This window comes from Manis javanica, chromosome 8 (genome assembly GCF_040802235.1).
Source record: "Manis javanica isolate MJ-LG chromosome 8, MJ_LKY, whole genome shotgun sequence".
In the NCBI taxonomy this organism is placed as follows: domain Eukaryota; kingdom Metazoa; phylum Chordata; class Mammalia; order Pholidota; family Manidae; genus Manis; species Manis javanica.
This window is the reverse complement of record NC_133163.1, coordinates 113,428,431-113,441,262: the sequence shown is the minus strand read 5'-3', so window position 1 is coordinate 113,441,262 and position 12,832 is coordinate 113,428,431. Positions and strand designations below refer to the sequence as shown.

The following is a 12,832-nucleotide window of genomic DNA, read 5'->3' as shown; positions in this document are numbered from 1 at the left end:
AACATTTCAGCGTAAAAGAAAGGGTGAAATTGTGTTTGTTGCCCCTAAGTGAGACAAATGTTTGGGAAGTGCCAGAACGGCTTTTTCAACCAAGTCTCCTTGCTGGATATTTAAATCTGGTATAAATCATCTTAGGAAAGTTCAATACTGGGAAGCACTAAACTAAGCTAGTCGGGCATAACCTTGTTTAGTAGGTATGTGTGTTAATAGAAAATAGACTGGTGGAACCGTATAGGGTATAGAGGTCTAGGCAAGACGTGTTGAGGCAAGCCCTTTTCCAACCTCTTTCTTACCTGCCAGTAAGCCTGCCCTAGTTTAAATGAAGCAGAATGATTCTCTTCCTTTATGTTTTAGTCAGTGACTGAATTCTGTGTATTGGGTGGTGATAGATGTTTCAGAAAAGGTAATGCGAACGTTCAGAGACAATATTGTCTGCTTTTGAGCCTGTCTCCTAATCTGTTAAGGAGATAATTGTGATCAAGTAGAAGTATTCGCTTTGAGATAGATAAATCTGCGATTGAACCCCGATTGTACCACTGGCTAGTTGTTGACCTTGGGCAAGTCATGGAACCTACCAGAGATTTAGTTTCTTCTTAAGTAAAATGTTAAAATTCTTAGCAGTATTGAAAAGGGTGTGATGTATTTAAATAACAGCTTACATTAAATGGAAGCACCTTCTAATTGAAGGATGAATTATTGTAATTAATCTTATACAGTCAGGATAGCCGAGTTTTGTGGAATGAGGTTTGAGATAGGAAGGGAACTGGATAATAATATCCTAGAATATATGTATACAACAGGACTTTTAGTGACTTCTACAAACTGGTAAGTAGCACAAATTTGAATTATCAGTAGTTTCTTAAAACTCTTAAAGCAGAATATATTCATTTATTGAAATGACATACTGGTTCAAAGATTTTTCTCAGATTTGTGGTGTGTGTAGTTTGGTTGATAAGAAAAATATTTAAGAAGTAAGGTATGTACATTTTAATTAACAACGTGTCTCAGAAGAGAATTAAAATTGGGGCATAACATTGAAAGTAGTTGTAATTTTAAGATTAAAATCAACATCAATAGCATCATTCATCTTAATGAGACTTAAACTATTAGCAATAGTTACAGAATCCTTATATATATAATGTTTGTAAAATAAAATAGAATTTTTTCCTTTAATTCATGATGAAAATGTAGAAACAAATCTCAAACATGAAGTCTTTATATACATTTGTAGATTTAAAACGATAGTTATATGTAACCTATTGTACGTCAGATTTTTGGCTAATATAGTTTGATTTTTGATGTAACCTGTAGTTAGTAATTTTTAAATTTATACTCAGGATGAAAATCAAATAACTTGCTTTGATAATACTTTTTTGTGTGAAAAGTGGGTACAAAGTTTGTAATTCAGTATCACTTTTTAGAGAGGTTTATAGGTTTTGCATAATTTTGAGAGAAAATTTCATAAATAGTTCTTCCCCATGTCTATCTTTCAAAAGCAGAATTGAACTTAAAAAAAAAACTGATAAAATTCAACTATACTGCATGCTCCTTGAGGTAATAATACTATTTAAAATTTTATCCACCACTGCAGCTACATAATAGACACCAGATAAATACTGGTCAAATAGATAAATGTATGCATATATTTAATGTAATTAATAAAGTATACTTTCTTTTAAAGAGTTTAAAGTTATTTTTATCCTAAAGTTGTAGGTTTTTTGTAAGGTTATTCAACCTAATGGCTTTTCTAAGAGTGTGAAGTCTTTTATATATTCTGTATAATAAATATATAATATATAAAGTATATATATTAAAGACATTTTATATAATATTTAATATATATAAAATATATGTATTAAATACTTATGTAAAATTGTATAAAATATATATTAAAGACTTTACACCCTTAGAAAAGCCATTTAGTTTGATATATATATGCTTTTAGCTGTGTTTTCCTGGATCATCATTTATCATCATCTTTAAAATCTTACTAAAGTAAAGGCTGTATATCTTGCTTTGGTAAAGCCACCAAAAGCACCTATTTTTCCCCTATCTTATAATAGAATTTTAATAAACTACTTATTTTAAAATAAGAGACTACTAGCTGTTAGAATAAAAAGTTCCATCTAAATTGCAGTTAACAGTAGAGACTGTGAGGGTAATACTTTTCTTAGTGACCTTTTCCACGCAAAGTATGTGGCCACTCCAAGGATCTTTGCAGTTGTCATTTATGGAATTTGCTTGTCAGGAAATCTAAAAATGACTAAACCTTCTCTTGGAGGATCTCAGAAAGTCTTAGGAAAGATTGGGAAGGTTTATATTTTATATACTAGAATTATGTAATGAACAAAATACAGTTGATTTTATTGGTGCTGCCAAATCAGGAGTGAAAGAGTTACTGTGGAAATGTTTTAAAAATACCAGTCAGTGCATTACTCAAACCAAATGAGTATTCTTCCAGAGCTTGTTTCTGTTTTAAAACATGTTTCTTTTTGGAGATATTTGATCTCTTAATAAGGATAATCATTTTATCCAGACTAAAAAGACTGATATCATAGACCACCAATCGTGGTAGAAACTGCTTCAGTGGCTTCAGGTAAGTGAAATAGATTTTCATGAAAGAACTTTAGAATTTGAAGAGCAATAGTTTTTCTCTTGTTAATCTAACTTGTCTGTACTCATCTGCCTAATATAGAGACTTTGAGAGGCTGGGGGCAATACAAGTTTTTTTTTAAGTGAATTTACTTCAGAATTACCATTTTAAGCTTTGTGGATGACTTATTTGGAGAGCTAAATTGGATTTAGACATTATTGGGATATGTTCAAGATGGACTCAGGAGAAAAAAATTAGATGCCATCTGTTTCAGATTCCTTATTCCCTCACCTCTTCATGTTCTGTGGCTTTGAATTCATCAGATTATTTTTCAAAAATAAAAATCTTCAGTTGACTTAGGTTATATAATTCAGCTATCTCAGTGAACAGGTAACTAAAATAACTTGCAATTTTATCCTGAGTTCTACTGAAAGATCGTAAACTTTGATTAAAAGTAATTACTAAGTTATTTCATACTATCTGAACGTTAGGTAGCTTCATGTGTCTTTGTCGCCATTCACTGAAGAAACCATTTTTGTCAGTATTACTTAACATCGTCCACTTGGTGAAAGTTGCTAAAAAACAGATTTTGGAGATAAAGAATAAATCTATTTTTCCCTTGATAGTACAACCAGAAGAGAAGCTTCTAAAGACTTTTTGTTCAGTGATAAGCCCACTTAAACTCACTCTTTCAGTAATGAGTTTTGCTTTACCTTAAACCAGTTGCTATCGTTTTCATCTAAATGTTACCATACAGTTCATAGGGCAATACTTGTCACTTTTCAGTTTGGATTTTAATAAATTTAGAGGATAGCTTTGGGTTTTCTGAGCTGAAAAGACCATAACTTTTTCAGGTTACAGTTGTTGGCACTGACCATGGACCAGAGAGATCCAGGCATCTTAGAGAAAGTATAAAGTAGTACTGATTTCTAGTATCCCAGAAATGGCCTGAAGAGAGAGCCTCTGGACAGAAGAGAACCATGCTTTCTTTGTCTGTGGCAGGAGTGTTCTGGCGATTTAGGAGGACAGATGGACTGCCCTTATGCCGCTGTAGTCTTTTCCTCACCCAGAAGCTCCAAGTGGTCAGTGTAGTAAGGCAGGGCCTGGATGTCAGGGGTGGGAATATAATTGCTTACCCATCACAGTGGAGACATAGACATACTGGGGAAAGGTATATTCTCTTGGATTTTGCCTTGGCCAGAGGAGCTGAGGGAACTGGGAGCCATTGCTCTTGACCTCAGAGAGGACTTGGAGCACACATCTGGGTGCTGGGTAAGGCTATCAGAATGCTACAGTTTGATGCCGCATTTTCCAAGGAATAATAACATTGGACCACATTGATTGCTATAGCTTACACATTCTAACTATAACCTAGAAAAGGGGCTTTGAAGACTTTTGGGCATCTTAATTGAAAATACACATTTATGTACCTCTTGATAAGCTTATCAGTATACTTTAATTTGTCTGTTGGCATTAATGAATGACGTGTGTGTGTGTGTGTGTTCTTGAATGTCCATGATAATCACCAAATCTCATTTTAGTTAGTAAGGCTAAATCGCTAACCATAAATTGCTTCCCAGCTGGATTTCCTCTTCATTTCCGAGAGGTCACTCTCTGATGTAGGTGCTAGTGAGCAAGGACATGACCAGTGCTGGGAAAAAAGAAGGGTCTTAAAGTTAATTTGTTTTTCATTTGAATTTATTAAAGTTTTTATTTAAATTTGATTTTATTTAAAGTTAGTGTTTTCCCACTGTTCTAGAATTTCTGTAGCCTAAAGTAGCAATATCTACTCTTTTGAGATTGTGGATGCCAAATTTTTAAGATATTAAGACTAAATTTTTTGAACAGTTTTAGATTTATAGAATGATTGAACAGTGTGGGGAAAACTGAAGTTCCTATGGCCGGGATCCTCACCTGAACCAAAACTACTTGATGTAATTGGGCTACTGCTAGGCTACTGCTTTTGCCGGTAGGCATAAGCTATTCTTGACTGAGTCACTATGTAAAGAGCTCTGCCCAGGGCTCTGGATGGAGGCAGAGAAGGATTACAGACCTGCAGACTGTTGAATATGTACGTAATTCTAGTGCTTGACCTCTGGGAGAACAAAGCCGGGTAATAAACCCTTTTACCCCAAGAATCTTCCGTTGTCATTCCTCGGTCTCACTGAATCTACAGTGAACTTGCCCGAGGCTGAAACCCATTGGCAGGACAAGCAGAGTTCCGTATCTTTCTATAGCCACATAACTAGCCCCACCCCATTTTCCCTCTTATTAACATCTTGCATTAGTGTGGTACATTTGTCACAACTAAAGAACCAATATTGAAACATTATTGTTAACTATAGCCCATGGTTTTTATTAAGGTTCACACTTTGTGTTGTACAGTTCTGTGGATCTTAATAAATGCATAATAACTATCCACCATTACAATTTCATACAGAATAGTTCTACCATCCTAAAAATCCCCCCTTCCTTTTTTTGTAACCCTATTCAGCTCTCTTCTCCTTCCCCCAGAATCTCTGGTAACCACTGACCTTTTTACTGTCTGTATAGTTTTGCCTTTTCCAAAATTTCATATAATTGGAATCATATATGTAGCCTTTTTAGCCCGGTTTCTTTCACTTAGCAGTATGCGTTTAAGATTCCTCTGTGTCTTTTTGTGGTTTGATGGCTCATTTCCTTTCATTGTTGAATAATTTTATATGTATATACCATGGTTTCCTTATCCCTTCATTTACTGAAGTACTTCTTGGTGCTTCCATTTTCTTGCGATTACAAATTAAGCTGCTACAAACGGTGCGTGTACAGGCTTTTGTATGGACATAAACTTTCAGCTCCTTTGAGTAAATACCTTAGAGTGTGATTGATGGATCAAAAGTCATATAAGATTTAGGTTTAATTTTGTAAGAAACTGCCAAACTATCTTCTGAAGTGCTCGTACCATTTTGCATCCCCATTGGCAATGAATGAGCATTCCTGTTGTTCCACATCCTTGCCAGAATTTGGTATTGTCAGTTTTTTGTACTTTTGCCGTTCTAATAGATGTTTTAGTTTGCAATTCCCTTGTGACATACAGTGTTGATCACCTTTTCATATGCTTATTTACATCTTCTATGTATCTTCTTTTGTGAGGTATCTGTTCAGGTCTTTTGCCCATTACTGGCTTGTGGGTTTTCTTCTTGCATTTTAAATGTTCCTTATATACAAAGTTTTGGGTGCAAATCCTTTATCAGATATGTTTTTTGCAAATATTTTCAATCTGTGGCTTGCCTTTTTATTCTCTGAACAGTGTCTTTTGTAGTACAAAAGTTTTTAATTTAATGAAGTCCACTTACCAAGTTTTTCTTTCATCAAACATGCTTTTGGTGTTGAATCTCAAAACTGTCTGCCAAATCCAAGGTCACATAGATTTTCTCCTATGTTATCTTAGAGAATTTTCGTAGTTTTGCATTTTACATTGAGTTTTGAGACCCATTTTGAGTTGTTTTGTGAAAGGTTTAAGGACTTTTGATATTCATATTTTTAACAAGGATGTTCAATTGTTTTATCAAAATGTTTTCTATTCTAAAAATGTTAACATGGTGTTTTTAAAAAAAGATTACATATATATATATATATATATATATATATGTTTTGTAGAGTAGTTTTAGTTTCACAGCAAAATTGAGTGGAAGAAAACGTCTGCCTCCAGACAAGCATAGCCTCCCCCATTGTTAACATTTCCCACCAGAATAGTAGATTTGTTACAATTGGTGAATTTATATTGACACATCATAATCATCCAAAATCTATAGTAATTTAGGGTTTATTCTTTGTGTTATACATTCTATAGGTTTGGAAGAACATATAATAACACACATCTTTATAACATCATACAGAGTATTTTCACTGCCTTAAAAATCCTGTGTTCTGGCAGTTCATCCCTCCCTCCCACTCCAACCTCTAGGCAATTTTTTAAATTATTATTAAAGAAACTAAAATGAGTGAAATAATTTGTCAGATGGTTTTTGAAAAGAGATTTTCCTAGCATTCTCAGATGTACTGAGAAGCATTATTCAGAGACTGAGTTTCCCTTTCAAAAAGACTGATATTAGGTCATTAGGTATTAATTGACAACAGGTGCTTAATTCTTTGATCTGTGTAATCAAGCATTAGGAACTGTTAGTTAAATGTGGTATTGGCCATATGACAGTTGCAGATGGTGAAAGAGCTTGATAGGAGATCTAAATTCAAAGTTTTTGAACTGTCACTAAAGTTAAGGTCCTTTGCCACTTGCATTTTATTGTTGCACAGATTCTCAGCTGTACAGATTTCTTGGCTGCCCTCTCCCGTGTTTGCTTCTTCCTATATTACACTTGTTGAAGACTATCCAGAAACTTGAGCTGGCAAAGATTGAGTAGGAAGAGATATCATGGGTATTGTCATAGTTGTCTGATTATTTCCAAATCTGACTCAAAGTGGGACTATCCTAAAAGTAATAAAATGCTGTCCTGAGACACTATTTCTCACATAGCCTAAGTAGTAATTGTTAGCTAGAATCCTCTTTCAGCTGGCTGTATGAAATTGTCCTGTCTGGACTTCTAGGATACTTTGCATTTTCAAAAACATCGTAACCTTATTTGGTATTACGACATCCAATATCCTGTTTATCTAGGGTGTGATGCAAAAATTGTTTAATTCATGTTTGGTGGATTTTGTTTGCTTTTTCATCTAGTTAAATAACAACAGATAAAAAGAACTATCTGTTTGTATGAAAACACTTAGGTTCCAGAGATAGATGCTCTCCAAATCAATATCTAAGCTCACTTTATCTTTAATGGAATCCATTTGGTTAATGCTTTTGTTTCTTGAGTTTCATAGATTATGGTATCGCAAAGCTAAAACAGAACATAGAGAATGTCTAGTTAGATTCTTTCATTTTGTAGCTGAGACTTAGGTGCAGAGAGGCTTAAGTGACTTGCTCAGGATTGTAGAGCTAATGAGTCAGACTGGAACCCAGGTCTCCTGACTCTCAGTCCAGTCCTATTTGTTATAACACACTAATTCATTCATTTTATTTGATGAAGAAAGTATGATTTTATAAGAAGTAAATTTTCCAGGAAATTTAAGTGGACTCCTAAACTACACAGTATCTAGAATTCAAATACTGGTTGTCTTGCCAATGGGTTTCAGCCCTGGGCAAGTTTGCTATGGATTCAATGTGACCAAAGAAAATGACAGCAAAATGTTCTTGGGGTGAAAGGGTTATACCCAATCTTATTTCCAGATGGCAGGTCAGTCACTAAAATCTCGTTCACTCAGAGCGACGAGTCTGCATGCAGCAAACCGGTCTCTGCCTCTGGGCCTCTCTGCCTGCACAGCCATCCTCTGTCCTTGGCACTGCCACCATTCCAGCCTCTGCTCTGCTCTCCTGCAGCCTTGCAGCCCTGCCACCGTGTCATGCCCAGAGCACTGGGCGGAGCTCTTTATTTAGAGTCAACAGCCATGTATTGCCCACAGGTGTGCAGTGAGCTAGTCAACCACGGGCCAGGTGAGAATCCTGGCTACAGGAACTCTCATTTTTATCCACACTGGTTGAGTATTTCTTAAAGTACCAGGTGTCACTAGATTTTTACACAGTGTAAATGGAAATCGGCTAATTCAAAAATAATGATTTTATAACCTATATTTAGCAAGTACACATTTGGCTGCATTGAAATGAATCTTAATTTTTGTTTTTTGCACAGTGGAGGTGATCTGTTAATACTTAATGACAAAGCAGTAGTGGAACTCTATGTGATGGTGTATTTCTAAAACTAGAGTTGAGTGTTATGTAAAAACTGAAAGTACAGATAAATTTAATATACATCTGGTGAATTCAGGGCTTGAAGGATGCACATCTGTTTAGAAAACAAATCAGAACTATTCAGAGCTTCAGCATCTTTAAATATGTGTGCTTTGATTCTCTTAACTGTTTTGAAACAGTCTGTAATGGATTTAAAAAAGCCATTTGCTCTAAGGAAGCAACTGTGAAGCGATTTATGATGCTATTAATTTTATTCTCCACAGCATTTTGATACATTAGTATTTTTTCAATTTATTGGGGAAGGAAGGAGTTAAATGACTCATCATAACAAAGTGAGTTCGTTGTAGAACTCTATTTTTAAAGAGAGGGTGTATAGTTTCCAGAATTGGATTCATTAGAAATATTTTAAAGCTTTGAATTCTAATTTGAATCCACAATGAGTGAAGAAATAACCATAGAGTTCCTGCTGTATATTTATTACCATATTAGTGCTGCAGGAATATAGAAATTGAAGATAAGATAATTGACTTAGTTAGATAACTAAGACTTAAAATGAAAGGTAGAGAGTAAACTGATCTGTAACTAAGTGCAAACTTGATGATATAATCTGGGAACACTAGGAATTCAGAGAGGAGAAAATTCAGTGAGGGTTCATAATTCTAATGGGAAAGAGATTGAAGGTATAGTAGTGGATCTCAACTCTGGTTGCTCATTAGAATCACTTGGGGAGACTTTTCCCAGGATCACTTGAATTAGAATCTCAGGGGGTGGCACAACTATAGTTTAAAAAGCTTTCACGGGTGATTGTAATGTGCAGGCAGTATTGAGAACCACGGGCTTAAAGGATGGGTATGATTTGGGTAGGCAAGAAAGTGTTTTCCAGTGGCAAAGTTAAGCAGGGGGGAGGAAAAATTGGGGAAAGCTTGTGAGAAGACTGATCCAGTCAAGGCACTATGTGCTGGTTAGGGAGTGGGGAGAAATAAACTTAAGGAGGCAGAATGTGGTCATATTTTAGAGCAGTAATTTTCAAAATATGGTTCCTTAACCAGCAGCATCACCATCATATGGAAATTTATTACAAATGCAAATTCTGAGGCCCTGCTCCAGGCTTACTGAATTGGAAACTCTAGGAGTGAGGTCAACAATCTGCTTTAACAAGCACTCCGGATGATTCTGATATACACTGGAGTTTAAAAATAGCTGTTAAAAGCAGCTGTTAACAGGATAATGAAAGTCAGGAAGAAGTTAGATCTGATGTAGTAAGTAGGGACCCACTGCAGTTTTTTAAGCTGGGGAGTAATAGGATGTCATCTGTATGTTGCAAGATTTCTTTGATGGTGATGTGCAGAATCTTTGGACTACTAACAGATAGTGTGGGGAAGTTGGGGTTCCTCTGGTCAGGATCCTCACTGAACTTAACCCACCTGATAATGTTGCTAGGCTACCGCTTCCACACCTTTAGGCAATAAGCTATTATTGCGCTATACAGAGAGCTCAGCCCAGTGCTCTGGGCGGAGGCAGAGACACCAGTGCTCGACCTACCACAGGGAGAACAAGCCAGTAATAAACCCTTTCACCCCAAAGAACGTTTGCTGTCAATTTCTTTGGTCACATTGAATCCATAGCGAACTTGTCTGGGGCTGAAACCCAGTGGCAAAACAAATAGGAATGAAGGAAGTCAGTTGAGGAGGTACAGACATAACCTAGTAGATATAATATAGTAGGAGTGAGAGCCTATTTTAGGGAAGTATTAGTGAAAACACATAATACTAATAATAATGATGGCAGTTTACCGAGTTTATGTAATAGGCAGTATGCTTAAGTGCTTTGGACTCATCTTATTCTCACAGCAAGCCACTGAGGTGTGGCTATTATTCCCATTTTACAGATGAGACAATGAGCCAGAGAAAGGAAGGTTACCTTCAAAGTTCACACTGCCGGCAAGTGGTAGACAAAGGATGTCAAGCTCAAGTATCTCTATCTCTGAAGCTTCTTTTGAAGAAACTAATAATGGTTGGAGACCAACAGATTAAGGAGACTTATTTGGAAAAGTTTTAATCCTAGGTGACATATTGTCAGGAGAAGTCACTGTCAGAGGGACATAGTGCTTACAGTGGGTAACAGGGCAAGTCATTTAGCCCATCTAATGGAAATTAGATGGAAATTTTTGTACTGTGCTTTCTAGGTATAAAGTTCAAAGTAATTTGTGATAGAGTTTCTGGGTTTTATTGGGCCTTTTTTGCTCATGGTGGCTAAATTAAAAGAGCCACCTATGCCAGCTTTTAAAAAATAAGTCTGTGAGTGTCTTTGCCAAAGGGTTTCAGCCCCAGGCAAGTTCAGTATGGATTTAATGAGACTGAAAAATGACAGTGGAATGTTCTTGGGGTGAAAGGGTTTATACCCAGCTTCATTCCCACGGTGGCACTAGAATCCCATCCACTCAGAGCAAGTCTGCATGCAGCAAGCTGGTCTCTGCCTCTGAGGCCCCCCTGTACCCCCTCACCCCGCAGTCTCAATCTCTGTCCTTTGCGCTGCCACCACTCCTGTCTCTGCTCTCCTGCAGCCTTACAGCAACCCAGAGCACTGGGCAGAGCTTTTTATATAGGGTCTAACAACATACTGCCCACACGTATGTCGGGAGCTAGCCGACCAGGGCCAGGTGAGAATCCTGACCATAGGAACCTTCACTTTCTCCAGCGTGAGTAAGTTATACCTGAGAAACTCTATGATACTACTCTTCCCTCTCTAGAGAAATGTTGTGATTTAGAAAAGGTCTGGGTGTCTTAATCTTTAAACAGTTTAAGAAATATTTCAGTGTTATTTTGTTTTAGTTGGGACACAGTATGTAATAAAATAATTTGACATGTTTGGATAATTGTTTTCATAAGATATTCTTAATTCTGTGCTAGCTCCCTCTTATTTATTGAAATAGAATTTATGTAATATAAAATTAACCATTTTAACATGCATAATTTGCTGGCATTTAGGCCACCATAATCTTTATGTTCTGCACATAACATGCAATGTTGTGCAACCATAACCTTTATCTAGTTCCAAAACATTCATCATTCCAAAAGGAGAGACCCCACCTGTTAAATAGTATTCCCTGTTCCTCCCTCTACACCGTCCTTGGAAAACACTAGTCTGCTTTCTATCTCAATGGATTTTCTTATTCTGGATATTGCATATAAATAGAGTCATACAATATGTGACCTTTTTTGTCTGCTTCTTTCACCTAGCATAATGTTTTCTAGGTCCATTCATGTTGTAGTATGTATCCATACTTCATTTCTTTTTATGACTGAATAATATTACATTGTATAAGTATACCACATTTTTTGGTTGTTTCTGATTCAAAAAAAATTATAGGCATCTTAGTGTGTATAAGAGGTATCTCATTGTGATTTTGATTTGCATTTTCCTAATGTTAATGATGTTAAGCATCTTTTCTTGTGCTTTATTGGCTATTGTCTTGCCAGTGGGCTTTAACCCCGGACAAGTTCACTATGGATTCAGTGAGACTGGGGAATGACAATGGAACATTCTTGGGGTAAAAGGGATTATACCCAACTTTATTCCCATGGCAGCAGGTTAATCACTAGAATCCCATCCATTCGGAGCAAGTCTGCATACAGCAAGCCAGTCTCTGTCTCTGGGCCTCTCTACACCCCACAGTCATCTTAGTCTCTGTCCTCAGCTCTGCCACCACTCCAGTCTCTGCTCTTTTGCAGCCATACAGCCGTGTGCAGCAGCACCACCATGTCACCCATAGCACTGGGCAGAGCTTTTTATATAGGGTCAATAACAACATATTGCCCACACATGTGTAGTGATCAAGCTGATTAGGGCAGAGTGAAAATCCTGGCCATAGGAACCTTCACGTTCTCCACACCACCCCTTCAGGATTCTTGCCTCTCAATCTATGCGCCCTTAATCTTCTGCGTTGGTTCCTGTGCGAGAAAGCTGGAACATTATAACCAAACCCCACAGTAACAGCAGAAGCTACAACAATATACAAATAACAGAAATTATAATAACCCTCAAGCCTGAGGAGATCCATTGTCACCAAGCATTCATCCCAGCTGTATTCAAACCAGTTGTACTCCGATGAGTTAACCAAAAGGACCATGGGTGGGACTTACAACACCCGCCTTTTCCAGCCTCTCCAGCAGAAAGTCTTGCAGACACACATGCCAGTCTTGTTACTTTTACTCTGGCTACTCCTGCTTTATCCTCAGCAGCCAGAACCACTGCTCCGGTTTCAATTGTTGCCATAGCTCCAGTAAGATTCTATTTGACTTTCCATCTGATTTCTCTTTGTCTGTACCTGCCTTTATCAAATCAACCCACATCTGGGTCCTTGTGACCTTCATGAGGACCTTTAAATTCTTTCTTTGAGTAGCAGACCGTATTTTCTTCTGTGCTTTCATTGCTTGAGCCTGAGTATAGCAGCA

The 12,832-nt window shown here is 36.8% G+C and overlaps 1 protein-coding gene across 4 annotated transcripts in view; it reads left to right on the top strand.

The window, feature by feature from the left end:
* The window catches only part of CSNK1G1 (casein kinase 1 gamma 1), a 304,324-nt gene that overhangs the window by 771 nt on the left and 290,721 nt on the right, over positions 1 to 12,832 (top strand). The gene's annotated exons all lie outside the window — the stretch shown is intronic.